The following is a 16,894-nucleotide window of genomic DNA, read 5'->3' as shown; positions in this document are numbered from 1 at the left end:
TGAGATCCCATTTCACTAGAAACAAGGGGAAGGGCCTAGGCCCTATCCCAAATAATATGATAGACTCTGAAGACCCCATGGAAGGCCTCATTCTCCCTGGAGAGCAGAAATGGTATTGGATAGGTAGGGTGTTCATGGATGGCAGGGGAGGAGGAGAGAGAGAGGGAACTGGGACTGACATGTAAAACAATCTTGTTTCTAATTTAAATAAGATTCTCAAAAAATAACTATGATTAAGAAAGTCTTCTCAAAAATAGGAAATAAGGACTCGGGAATTTAAACAATGAACAACACCAGAAATTTCCAAAGAAAGTGACAGTAGATTGGCAAGTTCTAATCTAAAACTTCTCCATTATCCTCTATCCAGTACAGCAGGATGCTTATAAATGCTAGTTATCAGTGATGCATCATGTCATATCACAGAAAAGCATTAAGATTATTAAAATCCCTGGCATTTGGCTCTCTTAATTGAACATTTCACTTATTCATGTCCCAATTAAGTGGGTAATGTTCATCTATTAATCATGATATAAGAATAGCAAAGTAAGGCCACTTCGTATTCATAGGAATAAATAATGACACATGCTAACTTTCATTATTGCTGTCATGTCCACTGTCAGTGCTGACATAAGTTTCACTGGCATCAACAATTTGTCCCAGGAGTGTATACATCAATAGTGTGAAGTGTTCATTCATAGTAACATTTTAAATTCCTTGCATGGCAAAGTCCACATGTAGTTGCTATTGTCAGAATCATAAGAGAATGGAACATGACACAGTGGTAGTTCTCTTAACAAAACATCTCCTTAATGGGAGATGTCCTTCAGTATATATGTTTCTCTTATTGGTTGATAAATAAAACACTGATTGACTGCTTGGTCAGGCAGGAAGCATAGGCAAGGCTAGGAGATTAGGAGAGGAGAATTCTTGGAAACATAGGCAGATGGAGTGGTCATGTAGAACCTGGGAAGAGGGGACATTCTAGGCATTCTCCAGTAAGCCAAGACCATGTGGAAATACATAGATTAATAGAAGTGGGTTAATAATTAAGACAGAGCTAGCCAACAAGTGGCCCAACCCACTGTCCAGCAGTTTCATAATTAATATAGCATCTATGTGCTTATTTGGGGCTGAGAAGGGTGGCTGGACAAGAGAATCTCCAGCAACACCACCTCTTCAGCCTCTGAGTATGACTCCCAAACATCTGGATTGGTATGCAAACTTAGTGTCATTAAGTTTCAAACTTATAGCCTTTTCATTATCACCTTCATTAGAAATAGATACAGACTTCTAGAATAACTCTCCTCATCTGGGAGAAACTGTATGCCAGAATATATCTGGTAATATTTAGAATACTTTCTGAACTTGGCACATATATGAATGGTACATAGTAGATTGAGGCAAGTGATACTGCCGGGCACCCTACAATCAACAAGATGATTCTACAGTGAAGACCTGGCTAGCCTAAATTCAATAATGTGAAGATTGTGAAACCCTCTTGTGAGAGATGGACAGGGAAAGGTGTTCAAAGAGACATGGCAAGCATGCAGCTCTCTCTGATTTTCAAATGAGAGGGGGCTCAAGAGATTGTTTCTGTGAGGCAGTATATTTCTCAGAAGTACAAATATGCTTCAGACAGCCTGAAATTCAGTAGCTAATGAAAGCAAGAGTCTTCAATAAGTAAAGTAGAAACAAATGAGCTACAAGCGCCGATCCTTATAAGCAGGGATCAAAGCACTCTAGCACTCATACACAGAAGAACTCCTCCCAGAGCTTCCACTGTTATATAAGATACCAGCTGTGCATTCAGAGGTTAAATCAGAAACATTGTGAAATATATTACCACAATTTTGCAAACTTTATCATTATGAAGTTTATGAGAAGTAAACGAGGAAAATAAAGAGACACACTTGTCATTCCACACTTCAAAAACCAATTTGAATCTAGAGTTCAGGAAAGTCTAGACTCTGCAGGGGCACCCTCTCAGTAAATAAAAATGAAGCAAACAAGAAAAGATACATGTGTCTATAGTCTCCTCTTATGGGAATAAGTTCCCTCTTTTTTCATGATTTTCTTTTTTCCATATATATAAACTTTATTTAAATTAGAAACAATCTTATTTTACATATCAATTGCAGTTCATTCTCTCTCCCACCCTCCCATGTTCCCCATAAACCAACACACTCCACACCCCAGAGATGGTGAGGCCTTCCATGGGGAATCATCAAAGTCTGTCACATCATTTGGGCCAGTTCCCTCTTGTCTTTTTTGTTAGTTTTTTTTCTGCCTTGGTTTGCTTTTAATGTTTCTTCTTCCTAATGAAATCTGTAATGTGCCTAATGAAAATGTAATTGGCATTTGCTTTTGTCAAATGAAACACATCAGTAAAAATGCTTACTCTTTCATAATATTTTATTTTTCAAAATTAAAATGTAATTACTTTATTCAACCAGCCCTTCCTGTCCCCCAACATGCTAACATAAAAGAGGAATTCTAATGGGACCCAAACTCTAGACAAAGAACTACAGGCATCTAACATTTTGTTCTTAACTGAATTTTAACAATTAAATTAAAATTTTAACAATTAAAAAGTTACCAAAAATAATTATTTTCTCCATAGAAGTCATAAAACAATTAGAGACCAAATGTTATATTATTGTCATTTTAAGCAAAAACTCATGCTTTTACAGTTTAGAATAGAAGACAGGTTTATAGAAGTCAAATTGAAAAGTGACACATCTCCAACCAGGACAATGTTTCTTTGAGCCAGTTTCTGTTGAGCTGTCCTTTGCATTCATGTGTGGTTTCCAATGATTTTCTAGCACTTACTGGTATCTATTAGCTGTTTTTGAAGCTTGTTGTCTCAGAAACAGTAGTATATGAGTGGAGAAGAAGCTGCTATTGTTTGCTTGGAACCAGCTACAAACATGCATTGCTATGAAAAAGTCTTGGGTAACTGTAGGTTATGAAGGTGAAAAAGCTGTTTGTTCTGTCTTCTGAAAGATAAATAATCATAGTCTTTAAAATATCTTAGACCTCAACTAGTGAAAAAAATAGCTGCAAACAACATACAGCCAAATAGTGGAAGCATGTGTTTGCACCACATCCATATTTATAGTATCATCAATGGAACATTATCATCCTTCTCTATATGGCCCTCCCACTGCATTCATCAGCCAACCCTGAAACCTCTAGTCAGAATCTTTAGGCCAGTGCTTTTCCTAACAGATAACCCTTGCTGCAAGCATTATCACAATCAAACTGACATTTCCACAGCTGAAAACCAATGCTGTCCACAGGAAAATTGCAATAATAGATGTCCCTCTCCTAGACCATCACATGTCAGCCTGCTTTGTAGAACATGTCAATGAAACATTTGGAGGAGTCTATAGTTTCTATTAGCAAAAAAACTGAAACTTTTCCAAAGTGACTAAATCACATTTTGTTTACTAAAGAATTCCAGAAAGATTCCAAGATGAACTTAGTAGGATATAATATATTAAGCAATGTTTCAAGAAATATAACTTGTCAATTTTAAAATTCAGATAAATAGTAACTCACCTAGCTGCCAATACAGCTCTATATTCATGTTTCTTGAAGTTGAAAGTAACTTTATTCCCTTAGAAACTAATGGCAGAAATGTGATGTGCTTGCCCTAGCTTAAATTTTCACTTTTAAACAGTCTACTACACACACATCCATTAATCTCCCAGAATGTTTTGTTCTGTATAGTGCTTGTAATACATGTTTTTAACTTTGATTCTTATCAACCATGAACGCATTGGCATGCCAGTCTTTTTTTTCTCCATTTTTTAATTTAAATTAGAAATAGGATTGTTTTGCATGTCAATCCCATTTCCCTCTCCCCTCCTCTCCTGCCCCCCACTAGCACCTACCTATCCCATACCATTTCTGCTCCCCAGGGAGAGTGAGGTCTTCTATGGGGGTGTTCAGAGTCTGTCAGATCCTTTAGGATAGGGTCTAGGCCCTCCCCCATGTGTCTACGCTGAGGGAGTATCCCTCTGTATGAAATGGGCTTCCAAAGTCCATTCCTGTGCTAAGGATAAGTACTGATAGATTACAGGAGGTCCCATAGATTTCTGAGGCCTCCTCACTGACACCCACATTCATGGGGTCTGGATCAGTTTCATGCTGGTTTCCAGTGATCCGTCTGGTGGCTAAGATCTCCCCCTTGTTTAGGTCAGCTGTTTCTGTGGGTTTCACGAGCCTGGTCTTGACCCTGTTGCTCATCACTCCTCCTCCTCTCCAGTTGGATTCCGGATTTTACACATAGAGCAAAGGATTACCAGCCTACAATCCATACCACTATAGAAGTTAGGAAACAAGGAGGACTCTAAGAGAGACATACATGGTTCCCCAGAGAAGGGGAAAGGGACAAGATCTCCTGAGCAAATTGGGAATATGGGGGAAGGGGAGAGGGAGCTAGGAAAATGAGAAGGGAAGAAGAGGAGGGGTAAGAAGGACATAAGGGAGCAGGATGATTGGGGGGGGGAATAGAGGAGAGCAAAATAAGAGATACCATCAGAGAGGGAACCAGTATAGGTTTAAAGAGAAATCTGGCACTAAGGAAATGTCCAGAGATCCACAAGGCTGACAGCAGCTAACCACCTAACCAACACTGGAGAAGCTACCTTAAATTTTTTCCCCCTATAATGAGATTGATGACTAACTTACATGCCATCCTAGAGCCTTCATCCAGCAGCTGATGGAAGTAGAAGCAGATAGATACCCACAGCTACACACTGAACTGAACTAGAAGCCATGCCAGTCTTTAGGACTCAAGGTAATCTCAATCTTCCTCTCCAGTGCATTACCTTCAACGAACCAAGCATTTGGGAACATTAAATACTTAAGATATTCAAATGAGCAAAGATAATACCAAATACATATGATTCTAATATCCATTTTATAACACCAACTCCTGGAGTTAGATAGAAGGAAAATATTGTGAAAGACAAAATAGTTGAATCCCTAAGAAACATTTTAGGAGATCAAAATCACAAAAGAGAATATACAAATTAACATGAGTTTATAGCTTAAAAAATGTCAGACAGCTCTCTCCAAACCCCATCTCCAATTTTCCCCCAGAGAAATCTGTCTTGTTTGATATTAATCGATCCCATGTATTTTTTCTGATGTCTCCTCATAACCTGACACGGGATCATTACATAAATAATTTGCTTCTGTTTTCAAACATTACACAAATAGCATACCTGGGAACTTCATAAGTGGTTCCTGTCCATTCATTTGAATAATGTATATTACCCTGTGAAGTATTCACTTTACCTATTCTCTTACTAATGAAGCAGGTCACTTTCACTACCATATACAAAGTAGCCATTTGCATCTTGTTTTATGCTATGTAATCTCTTTCTCTAGGATGTGAGCAGTGGTGGTTGTGGTAATAATTGCTGCTCATTTGTGCTCAACTGAAATTTCAAAATGCCAGTAGACATTCAGGCTAAGATGTTGTTACATAATCATGTCTTCTTTTTGAAACTCTCCATTTCAATTTTAATACTTAAAACTCGATGGTTGTAGAGCAAAGTTTCAGCTTTCCATATGCTCCAATTAATTCCTGAGGCAGAAAACCTTGCTTCCTTGCGATGGATTTCACTCCATGTCTTCTTCCTCACTTCCTCTCTTTACCTGTCAGAAGTTTAACTTTTTCCATCTGCATTTGTAAGAACATTTTATCAATCAAAAGTCTTAATTATTTATCAGATAATTTCAAGTGTTTTAGGAAGCCCTTCTCATTCTGTAGCTTTTAGCTAAATTTTGTTTACAGTGTCTTATGTGATGACCAAAAACTTTTGATAATAACAAAATTTGTCATATTTTCCTAAATATTTGTAGTGTTTTATAACCAAATAAATCATTTATTAGCCAAAAGTTATGCAACTAATTGTCATAATTCCTGTTTAAAATGCCGCATGTGTTCCTTTCCTTTTAAAATGTTTTATTAGTGAAAGGAGAATCCATTGTTTAGTATTTTATACATTTAGAAATTATTAGCTAGTACTTTAAAAGATACTTCTAGAATATGTTTCAAAAACATGTATCTGGATCATAGCTTGGATGTAATATAGGAGAGAATAATATAAATAAATAAACAAATAAATAAATAAACTGCAAAAATATGGAGATTCTAAAAGGAAATAGTTAAAGAAAATGCAACAAAAAGTTTTTTTAAAACATTATCTGTTTTTTGTTTTTTGTTTTTTTTTTTTTTTCTAGCCAGGCGTTGGTGGCGCATGCCTTTAATCCCAGCATTCGGGAGGCAGAGGCAGGCAGATCTCTGTGAGTTCGAGACCAGTCTGGTCTACAAGAGCTAATTCCAGGACAGCCTCCAAAGCCACAGGGAAACCCTGTCTGGAAAAAACAACAAAAAAACTTATCTGTTTTTCCAAATTAAGTTGAGTATTGTTTTTTCAAGGTCTGTGAAGAATTGTATTGCAATGTTGATGGGGATTACATTGAACCTGTAGATTGCTTTTATCAATATTGCCATTTTTACTATGTTGATCCTACAAATCCAAGAGCATGGAAGATCTTTCCATTTTCTGGTATCTTATTTAATTTCTTTCTTTAAAGACTCGAAGTACTTACAAGTCTTTCACTTGTTTGGTTTGTGTTACCCCAAGATATTTTATGTTTTTTGCAGCTATTGTAAAGGGGGATGTTTCTCTGATTTCTTTCTCAGCCCATTTATTGTGTATATATAGTAAGGTTACTGATAGTTTTGAGTTAATCTTTTATCCTGCCAATTTGCTGAAGGTGTTAATCAGCTTTGGAGATTCCTGGTGGAGTTTTTCCGGGTCACTTATGTAAACTATCATGTCATCCGCAAATAGTGTTAGTTTGACTTCTTCTTTTCTAATTTGTATCCCCTTGATCTCCTTTTATTGTCTTATTGCTCTAGCTAGAACTTCGAAAACAATATTGAAGACATATGGAGAGAGTGGGCAGCCTTGTCTTGTTCCTGATTTTAGAGGAATCATGTTGTGTTTCTCTCCATTTAATTTGATGTTGGCTGTTGGTTTACTGTATATTGCTTTTAAGATGTCTAGGTATGTTCCTGTTATCTATGATCTCTCCAAGACCTTTATTATGAAGGGGTGTTGGATTTTGTCAAAGGCTTTTTCAGTATCTAGTGAGATGATCATGTGATTTTTCTTTTTCAGTTTGTTTATATGGTGGATTGCATTGATGGAGTTTTGTATGTTGAAACATCCCTGAATCCCTGGGATGATGCCTACTTGATCATGGTGGATGATTTTTCTGATGTGTTCTTGGATTCAATTTACCAGTAATTTGTTGAATAGTTTTGCATCAATGTTCATGAGGGATATTGGTCTATAGTTCTCTTTCTCAGTAGTGTCTTTGTGTGGCTTGGGGAACAAAGTAATTGTAGCCTTATAAAAAGAGTTTGGCAATGTCCCTACTACTTCTATCGTGTGGAACAGTTTGAGGAATATTAGCTGGTATTAGCTCTTATTTGAATTTCTGGTAGAATTCTGCACTGAAACCATCTGGCCCTGGGCTTTTTTGGTTGGGAGTCTATTGATGACTGCTTCTATTTCTTTAGGGGTTATAGGTCTATTTAAATTGCTTGTGTTTTCTTGATTTAATTTTGATAAGTGATATCTATCTAGATACACAAAAGGGGGTCTAGTCCCTCCCCCAATTGATGTGACAGACTTTGATGATCCCATATAGAAAGCCTCACTATCCTTGAGGAGTGTGTGGGGGGTGGGTTGGGGGGTTAATGAGGGGCATAGGAGGATGGGAGTGTGAGGAATGGGGGAATTTATGCATAAAATAAGATTGTTTCTAAAAAAATTAATCTGGTCCCTTAAAACTTTTCTAGTTGTCAATTTGCTTACTTTGCACAACTATTATACCATAAAATCATAACTAATATATCATTAAATGTTGGCTAATGCTGCCATTCCTCTCCAACCCTTTCACACCTGCTCTTATTCCTTTGTAACCTCACACAACCTTCTCAAGGAAGAGTGAAATTAATAATAATAATAATAATAATAATAATAATAATAATAATGAGCCCCAAATAAATCCATTTAACGTTGACTATGTTGAATGTATAGATTAATGTGAAGTAATTTGATATTTCTTTACAATAATGAATGTTTCCTTTCTAAGATTGGAATTGTTCTAATTTTGTTCAAATTTTATGTGCTTCAGTATCATTTCATAACTATTACCTCAATTTCCTATGCACTTTTCTCTTTTATATAAGGTGCGTGTTTGTGTGTGTGTGTGTGTGTGTGTGTGTGTGTGTGTGTGTGTGTGTATGTGTATGTGTGTGTGTTAACTTGATAGGTAGTGGTTATATAACCTTTTTCAATTGACCAAGAATCCAGACAACTTGCAAAATTCTCTTTGTTATATTAATTTGCCTAGGTAGGTTTTTCAGTTTCTGTGAAAATGATCATATTGTTGGAAAGTTACTTTTTCTCTTTTTAAAATTGTATTTCTCTATCTTGCTGGTTAAGTATAATCTATAGTTTTAAACTGAATATAATTTTAATGAAATATTTTATTAATGAATATAGTAGAAATTTTTGCATCAAAAATAAGATTCTTGTAATAGATTTTTATCAGACCTCCTTTTCCAGCTAATTTACTTTTGTAATTAAACTCAATTTGGCTAAATGTTAAGAACCTGATGTTTGCAATAAAGATATTTAATTCTTTCATCAGCAAATATTTGGTGGTATTGTAATTCCACATTTGGCTAGAAACTTATGAACATCAGCATGCTGGATCAGAGGTTCTGGTCTTTCATTTATGATATTATTCCAACCATTGGGTTGACATGGAGTCAGTCATATGACAGAAACAAGAGGCACCTTAGCTATTCACAACTCTTCTCATTAGAAAAGTAATTTCCAGAAGCTTTCCCTGAGGGTTCTTCCTACACCTGAATGACAAGACCTGAGTTGTTGGACTCCTTTACACAAAAATAAAAAAGGCTACAAAAGTAAATAGCTAGCATTTTCATACCAGACAGTGAAAATGAGCGATGAAAGAGGAGTCTAGGAGTTGATGTTGTTTAGATATTGAGAGCAATGCAATTTAACTTTCATTTGCCTTTAAATATACTGAGGGCATCCATTTTCTAATCTATAAAATAGTGGTGAATTACAGATACTTTTGCCACATCTGCTGGTACATTTAAATAGATTGCTTGATCTATTAATCATGTTGTTTCAACAGTTTTTCTAATATTAAAATGGTCATGATTTCCTGGGATCAACTATACATGGCCAAAGTATGTCTACTTTCAGAAACAATTGTGTTAAATTTTCTAGTGTTGAGATGGATGATTCTGATTCTGTAAGTGTCATCCATCTATAATTATCTATAATTTTCTTTCTTAGACTTTTATTACCTAATTTTAGTCTCAATATGATGTTAAGCTCATTAGAATGAATTTTATCATTTCCTCTCTTCTATTCTCCAGGGAATAATTCACATAGAAATTGCTTATTTGGTAGACTAATTTGGGATTATATGGCTTCCTGTGTGTTGAAACAGAGGCGGCACTATAGCTAAGGGGACTCACAGCAGCCCTTAGCTCCAGACACTGAACGTGGTCCTGATCCATATCCATTCGCCACACTCAGTCTCCATAATCCCACAGGGGTCAGTCCCCTGCCACCATTGACTGGGTCCTGCTTCCTATTACCAGCAAAATCATGGCTGAAGCTTTGGCTACTTCTTTACATTTTACTTCAGCTTGGCTCTATAGAAACATTTGGTTTGTTTTAGCTCTCAACATTATTGCAACTGTTTTTATATTTTATGCATCATTTGCCTGCATTTGGAAATGAAGACTTGTGTTTAAATGCATATGCATTGTTAATTATAATCACAAAAGAACTCTTTGAAACTTGAGTCTAGCATAGGCTGACACATTTAGCTCTAATCCTCCACAGCTTTACTCTTTTCTCCTCTAATTATTTATGTTTTATTCAAATTAGGTTGCATACGATTCTGACATTGAATGTCCATTTGGCCTCGGGATTTTTGTATATTCTCTTGCAAAATCAAGAATTCTTAATATCCATACATGCAAGACTATCACTCTCCTTTCTCAGTTTACTATTTCCCAATCTCAGAGATGACGCCTGACAGACTATGTAATTCCTGTGGTGCCCCCAGTCACTAGGGTTCTGTATTACATGCTCTTGAAGTATCTTGTGGTTTTCTTCTTCATAATAAATCAAATGTGTAATGAAATAACTACTTGATTAATTTTTATTAATATATACTTTTACAAATTTGCCATAACCCTGATAAGGTCAAGAACATAATTTATCTCTTTCATTATATTTCCAGTACCTATCACACTGAGAATGTAATCAGATATCATTAAATTACTAAATTATTTGGCATTATTTCTATTCATGAATTCCATAATAAAATATAGATTCTGTTTTTCTGATTAAATTAGTTTACCCAGGCATGGCAACAACAAATTTAGAATTTTAAACATTTATATATTATATAAGGAATGATGATAATAAAATATGGAAGACCACTTTCAGACAAATAAGCAAAAATTAATTCAAGGATTCAGTTTTACAGAGGCACTGAAAATACCATGTCAATTCTAATCCCACCATCTGTAATTCTGATCATACAACATGGGCCTGAGGAAAGTCACATGCTGCTCAGTAATAATTATGGAAAAATATTATGGTAAATAATAATTAAAACTGAAATAAATTCAGAGTTAGATTTATAAAACCCAACACTGTAAGTATTTATTGTTTTTATGGAGATGTGACAAAACGTGATAAAAACATGATCTAGATAGCTTATAAAGAACATTTTTCCTCTATTTATTTATTTTACATTATGGCTGTGCTTTCCCCTCCCTCCTCTCCTCCCATTCCCTCATCCTACCCATTTTTTCCTACCCCCAATCCATTCCTCCTTCTCCATTTCTGTTCAGCAAAGGGGAGATCTTCCATGGATGTCAACAAAACATGGTATATCATGTTGCAATAAGACTAAGCTTCATCCCATGTATTAAGGCTGGGCAAAGAAAACTAGTAGGAGGAGTAGAGTCCCAGAAGACAGTAAAAGAGTCAGAGACAGCCCATGCTCCAAGTATTAGGGGTCCCACAAGAGGACCAAACTATACTTCTGTAGCATATATGCAGAGGACCTGGATCAGTCCCATGCAGGCTCCCTGGCTGTTGGTTCAGTATCAGTGATCCCCTGTGATCCCAGGTTAGTTGATTCTGTAGGGGGACAGATTTGTGTTGTCTTTGACCTCTCTGGCTCCTACAATCATTCTCCCTGTTTTCTGCAGGATTCCATGATATCCACCTAATCTTTGGCTGTGGATCTACATCTCTTTCCATCAGTTGCTAGGTGAAGCTTCTCTGATAAGTATTGGGCTAGGCACAAATCTATGAGTACAGCAGAATTGTAAATGGAAGTTTCTGTCCTGCCTGGTATGGCAGCTATTTAGTCCCAAATAAACACACAAAGGCTTATATTAATTATAAACTGTTTGACTGATGGCTCAGTGTTCGTATTGGCTAGCAATTAACCCATTGCTATTAATCTGTGTTTCTCCATATGGTCTAGGATTACTGGTGATACCCAGGTCTCTTTCTTCCTTGGCAGCTACATGGCTTCTCTATAGTGACTCACACTCTGTGTTACTCTTCCAACATTCTCCTAGTCTACTATCCCTGCCTACACTTCTTGCCTAGCTACATTCTTCAGTCACTGGCTGAAACAGCTTTATTCATCAACCAATAAGAGAAACATTTTTTCACAGCACACACAAGAACTTCTCCCAACACACAATATCATTAGGAATCATTTAATTGACATTATTTTCCTTAAGTCATGCTTGGTTCTACCTTAGGTCTCTGGGTCAACCACCTTATGTGTCCTAGTTCTCCAGGAAGTTTCAGGAATGAGGTTACTCTGTAGGCATGACTTTTAGGTTAGACAAGTTTTTGGTTGGCCAGTCAATCTCTAGGACAGCCTTATCCCAGAACATCCCATAGGTAGGGAAGACTGCAGAATGGAGATTGTATGGCTTGGTGGTGTCCCACTCCCTCCACTTGAAACCTTGCCTGGTCACAGGAGATAGCCAGTTCAGAAAACATATCTTCTATTGCTTGGAATCTTAACTGGGGTCATCATTTTACATTCCTGGGGAATGCCCTTGTACCAGTTTTTACCAGACCCTGAAATGCTCCCCCCTTTCCAATAGTATCTTTCAATACTCCCCCTGCATCTCCCACAACCTGATTGCTCATGTTCCCGTCCCCACCTGCCTGAAGTCCACTCACAAAATCTCTTCGATTTCCCCTTCCTAAAAAGATCCAGTTATATCCCCTTCAAACCTTCTTGTTACCTAGTCTCTCTGATGGATTGTGCATGATTATCCTTTACTTTACAGCTAATATCCACTTGTAAGTGAGTATATACTATGTTTACTTTTCTGGGTCTGAGTTACCTCACTCAGGATAATTTTTCTAGGTTCATGCATTTGCCTGAAAATTTCCTGATGTCATTTCAACAGCTGAGTAATATTCCATTGTGTAAATGTACCAAATTTTCTTGATCCATTCCTTGGTTGAGAGACATCTAGGTTGTTTCCAGGTCCTGAGCTACTACAAATCAAGATGCTATGAAATAGTTGAGCAAGTGTACTTGTGGTATGGTTTGACATTCTTTGGGTATATACCCAAGAGTGGTATAGCTGGGTCTTGTGGTAGACTGATTTTCAGATTTCTGAGAAACTCCATATTGATTTCCAAAGTGGCATTACAGTTGGCACTCCCACAAGCAAAGAAGAGGTGTTTCTCTTACTCCACATCCTCCCCAGCATAAGCTATCACTTGTGTTTTTATCTTAGCCATTCTGACAGGTTTGCTATGGTATCTGAGGCATTTTATTTGCATTTCCCTGATGGCTAAAGATGTTGAACAATTCTTTAAGTGTTTCTGTGCCATTTAAGTTTCCTCTGTTGAGAATTTTCTGCTTAGATCTGTAACCCCTTTTTAATTGGATTATTTGGTTTGTTGTTGTCTACTTTCTTGAGTTCTTTATACATTTTGGAAATCAGTCCTCTATCAAATGTGGGACTGGTGAAGATCTTTTCCCATTGTGCACATGCTGTTTTGTCCTATTGACAGTGTCCTTTGACTTACTGAAACTTTTCAGTTTCATGGGGTCCAATTCATTAATTATAGATCTTAGTTTGTGCACTATGGGTATTCTTTTCAAGAAGTAGTCTCATGTGCTAATTCATTCTATCACGTTCAGTTTACCTGGATTTATGTCGAGGTCTTTTATCCATTTGGACTTGAACTTTGTACAAAGTAGTAGATATAGATCTATTCACATTCTTCTACATGCTGATGTCCAGTTATGCCAGTACCATTTGTTGAGGGTACTTTCTTTTTTCCATTGTACGATTTTGGTTTTGTCAACAATCAGGTGTTCATAGGTGTGTGTGGGTTTACTTCTGAGTCTTTGATTCGATTTCATTGGTCCACTTGTCTGTTTTTATTTCAATTTCATGCAGTTTTTATCACTATAGCTCTGCAGTAGAGCTTGAAATCAGGCATGGTGATTACCTGTAGTTCTTTTATTGTACAAGATTGTTTTAGCTATCTTGGTTTTTTTTTTTTCCATAAGAAGCTGGGTACTGTTTTATCAAGGTCTGTAAATAATTGTGTTAGGATTTTAATGAGGATTGCTTTGAATCTGTAGATGGATTTTGATAAGATGGTCACTTTTATTGTTAATATTTCTGAAACTGACCATTTTCCTCTACTATTATTGATATAGATCTTGCAGCTGGGCAAGTAGAGAAGTCAATTTCACAGAGAATCACAGGAAGGAATAAGTCCTGAGAAATCCTGGTAACATCTAGACTCTCCTTGCCACTGTGTTGCCTTCAGCACTCTTCTTTGGGAAATTAGGCTCCATGCTTTACTCTTTGTCATTCAGTAACAGTTTCATTACTGGCAGATAGATTAGACTGATGAATCCACATCCTTATAAGAATGATATCTTTTGTCAATTTTACTTCAATCAAACCTGTGATAAATGACCTAAATTAGGAAAAGCGTTTCTCATAAACATAATTTCCCTTTTACCGTCTATTGATGGGCTCTGAAATGTGTTATGCTACAGGCAGTCCTGGGAAATGGGGTCACTGTGTTGATTCTTCCCTAATTCTCTAAGCAGTGTACCATGTGACTATAGGCCCTCAAAGATTATAAACATTACCATGCTTGTTACTAAGATTAGTTTATATATTTGAAAACATCTTTCATATTTATCCACCACAACTTCTCTGATATTTGCTGTAATCCTACAAACAGTTAAAGCAGATGAGCAAATGAAGATAAAAGGAATCTGAAAAGCCATTTCCCCACCAATAACCCAGATATTCCTTTTCATAGGAGAGTCTGATAATTACTGTTCAAAATACTGATGTAATATACTGACTGTAAACACCATACTTCCTCTGCAGGTTTATTCTTCATTTCCCAAAAAACTAATTTGCTGAACCCTCAATAACCAACATCCAAATCAAGAATATGTCCTGGCTAAATGTCCAGTACTGTTGTTTGTTTGGTTGCATGGTTGTTGTTGGTGGTGTCGGTGGTGGTGGTGGTGGTGTGTGTGTGTGTGTGTGTGTGTGTGTGTGTGTGTGTGTATGTGTGTGTGTTTGGTTTTGGTTTTGTTTTCAAATTCTGACGTTATTTAAACAGATAATTTTAAACAATGCCATGACTTAGTCATACTTATGAAGATATAAATAAAGACTGAAGCACATGTAACCCAGTAAGAACTTTAAATTTAGATACTAAGCCATCTTTTAAAATTTTCAGATTATTCCTTTTGTTGCACTTGAAACAAGGCAATTAATTTGGCTAAAACAAATATTCTTTGATGATCATCAAGAGTAAAAGAGAGTGGTTTTAAAGATGACATAATTATTATTGATTGGGGGATAACATGCACAATTGATATAACAAGCAAAGATTTTCTTTAAAAAAGTCCCTCTGATTATAAACTATCAAAGCTTTCAGTCATGTCTTCCCTCAGTGGCAAGGCTAAAATATTGGAGAGCCCATTTACACCACTACATTATGGAATAATGAGTGTCCCACTGATGGTATGCTGAAGTAAAACTTCAGAACTACATTGCATTAAATCCATGAGCTTCTTAATTAAAGAAATATTTCTCGCACTAAGGATCTGTTACTCATCATGCTCACATTATTTCAGTGTATGATATCGTGGGAAATGTAATTTTAGAGGAGTCCCTCTTTGACCAATTACTAGACACTTGAACCTAAGTTATTTTTAACATTTCCCCCTTTTAAGTACATTTTAACGAGAATTAAATGAGAAAGCATTTGGGTCCATTTATCTTATTGTTAGCAAAAAACTGATAAGAGATAAATTATAGTGAAAGGAAATTTTGATTAAAGATGTAAATCAGTAGTAGCATTCATGAGGCCCTGGGTTAATTCTCCAACAGTAACAAAGAAGGGAAATGAATAATTATTTATTTGTCTTCATATCTAGAGTCTGCACAATCCATGAACATAATGCCAGCATCTGCTTGACATCTGGTGAGCCTTTTTGTCCCATCATAATATAGCAAAATGTGTCAAACCAAGCATGTTACATAAGGATGCTCTTGTCTTACAAGACAGTACTAGCATTGTGGAGGCTCCAGCCTCTTTACTTCTCTCACTCATGAGCACCTTCCAAGGCTCCAGCTACAAATGTCATTAACATATTATCTTGGAGATTAACGCAAAAATTCCAGAGGACATTATGATGTTTAATTTGTATTGTCACCCTGACTGGGTTTACGGTCACCTAAGAGACACAGCTTTTGGTGTATTTGTAGGAGCAATTCCAGAGAAATTGTCTAAGGAATGGGTAGACCCATCTTGAATGTGAGCAGCAGCATCTCATGGGCTGGAGGCTTGAGAGGAATAAGAAAGGTAAAAGAAAAGCAAGCTGCACACTCACAGCTGTTTCTTCTCTCTATTGGTCTGCCCTGATGTCAGCAAGCTGTTTCATGTCTGTCACCACAGTCACAAAATATTCTCACTGCTATGCCTTACCCACTGTTGTCCCTCAAATCACAAGTAAATAATAAGCTTGTCACCTTTAAAGTTCCTTCTTGCTGAGTACTTTGCCAGAGAAAGTATTTTCATGAAGTAGAAAGTGTTGCAGATGGGAGAAATGGTCTTCCCCAAGAAAAAAATCCTTCACAACTGTTTACCCAATACCAAGTGTCCAGTCCTGAAGTCACATACATACAAAATTATATGGCCTAATCAAGTTAAAGTTATATATTTAGGAATAAATGTATAGATCAACTAAAGGAAAAAGTGATGAATTAGCAAGCAAGGGGACATGCATGGGAGGCGATTGGAGGAGAAAGGCAAAAGGGGAATGATGTAATTATATCATGATTCCAAAAAAATATTTTAAAAGAAAAATTTGATAAGTATACTCCAAAAATATTATGGCTTCTAGCAACGATGGCTCAAACTTGTAATTATAGTGCTAGATAGGCTGAAGCTGGGGACAAGGCAAGCATGACCTATAATGACATAAAGTTCTATATCAAAACTATGAAGAAAGGAAAGAGAGAGGAATAAAAAAGAAAGAAGGAGGAAAGAAAGGAAGGAAGGAAAAACAAAACAAGCAAACTATGACTTCTTTAGAATTAATTATCATGTTCTGGAGACGTTGCTCGGTGGTTAAAAGTTGCTGCTCTTTCAGAGGACCTGGGCTTGGTTTCCATCACCCAAATAACAGCTCATAG

This window comes from Cricetulus griseus, assembly GCF_003668045.3.
Source record: "Cricetulus griseus strain 17A/GY chromosome 1 unlocalized genomic scaffold, alternate assembly CriGri-PICRH-1.0 chr1_1, whole genome shotgun sequence".
NCBI lineage: Eukaryota > Metazoa > Chordata > Mammalia > Rodentia > Cricetidae > Cricetulus > Cricetulus griseus.
This window is presented reverse-complemented; position numbering follows the sequence as displayed.